The sequence below is a fragment of the Condylura cristata genome, unplaced genomic scaffold, assembly GCF_000260355.1.
Source record: "Condylura cristata isolate star-nosed mole 26May11 unplaced genomic scaffold, ConCri1.0 scaffold00008, whole genome shotgun sequence".
Classification (NCBI taxonomy): Eukaryota; Metazoa; Chordata; class Mammalia; order Eulipotyphla; family Talpidae; genus Condylura; species Condylura cristata.
In genome coordinates this window covers 20481077-20483024 of record NW_004567109.1, presented here as the reverse complement: position 1 = coordinate 20483024, position 1948 = coordinate 20481077, and positions in this window count along the sequence as shown.

Here is a 1948-nt window from a genome sequence, read left to right as displayed (position 1 = left end):
ACCCCGCCCTGCACCCCACCCGCCGCCGCTTCCGCGCTCTCCGCGCCCCTTCCGCACTGACCCCGCGTCCTCTGGCGGCCCTCGGGGCCTCTGTCTCTTGGTCCCTCCTCCCCACAACTCCTCCCCTGCGGCCTTCTGTGTCCCCCGGGCCAGCTCACACCCCCACATTTCCCGTCTTCTGCTCCGGCTCCCTCTCCACCTCGGCCAGTGGCCAGTCCCTGACCTAGCTTACCGGGCCCACCCCCTTGAAGCCACTCATCAGTCTCTCTCCCAGGATGCAGGGCTGTCAGTTTCTGAAACAACAGGGTCCCTTGCCTGGCTTCCTCTGGCCAGCTTTCTCTAAGCCCACATTCCATCTCCTCCCTTGGAGTTCCTGCCCCAGCTCGCAGAACCCCTGCCACATACCCACCTGGCTTCAGGCTTCCCGAACTGAATGTACCAAAGATCTCAAGGAGGCCCCATCTTCTTCATGGGGTAAAGGACAGAGGGGAGCCAGGCCCAGGAGCTAACTCAGATCCTTGTTTAGATAGCATCAATGCCATTCAGAGCCGTGGAAGAGACTTCATCCACTGAGAAAACATTTATTTGTTGAGCTCCTTCTGCATGCTGTCTCTAGTAATCCAAAAAATAAGAGCCAGGAGTGCCTTCGATGAACAAATCCAGAGTAAGGAGGGTATTTGCCGAAAGTCTCTGCATTAGTAACATGCATAGCAGCAGCTAACACTTGGGCATGCCTCCTGGGCCCCACACAAGATGCTTTACCTAGGTTATGCCACAATAAACCTCCCAATCCTGTCCATTCATTCATTCATTCATTCATTCATTCATTCAAGTGTGTACTGAACACCTACCACTGCCTGGCCCTGGCTTGGTGCTAAGGATACAAGGATGCACGCTATGTTTGTGGCCCTACCTGTGACCCCACTTACAGTCTAGTTTTAAGGGTAGGCAGTTCGATATAAATCATGAGACATCCCATGAGGCAGTTTTATAATCTTCAACTTTTGAATGTAGAATCTGAGACTGGATGATTTACCCTGTCACCTAGGAAGAAAATAGCCAATTCAGCACTAGAATCCATGTCTTCCGACTCCACCTCTGTGTTCTTTTATAAAAAACTGTGATGGGAAATGTGGGTTGGGGAAAATTTTGTCTACGTTTTATGATTATGAGCAGTCTCAAGAGTGTTGAAGTAGAAGAGTAAAAGGAATCGAAGGCCAAGTACAAGGTAGGTATGCATGGTCACGCTAGGAGATACTGCAATAGTCCTAGCTTTGAGTCAAGGAAGGGACAGTGGGAATGGGAAGGGGTAATTTCCACCCACTGCAACCTTCTAGGTTCTGCTTTCTCCCACATTAAATACCCTTATTTAATGAACCACCATTGACTAATCTCCTACTAAGCTCTATAAAGTACCTGTGTATATAATCTTGTTAAATCCTCCCCATACCTTCTGAAGGTAGGTACCTTTACTATATCTGTTTTACAAAGAAGCAAAGACTTGGAGAGGTTTAAGTAACTGACTGAAGTCTACAAAGCAGACTAGTAGTGAGGCTTGGGTTACAGGCCAAGCCTGCCTCTGAATCTCATGCTCTAACTGCTCTGAAGCCCAGGCAAAAAACCCAAGACCTTTGATTTAGCCAAGGATTCTTTTCCTTAGACAACAGATACTTCTTAGGCTTTCAGGGAAAGGTCAGGTTCCACAGCTATAACTGAAACTGTACCTGGGCCAGTAGTGAAGGTCCCTATATGGGAAGTCTCTCCATGGGAGTCTTCAGAGGCCTGAGCCCAGAAGAATTCTGCAGCCTGATTCTAAAGTTTCCTAGGAGTGGACTTCCAGACCTTGCAGCATGAATAGTGGAATCATTCTCAGTTTAGAAATGCATGCAAAAGCCCTTCCCTGGTGAGAGGAGATCATGAATGCCAAGGAGGAAAACAAACTGAAAGC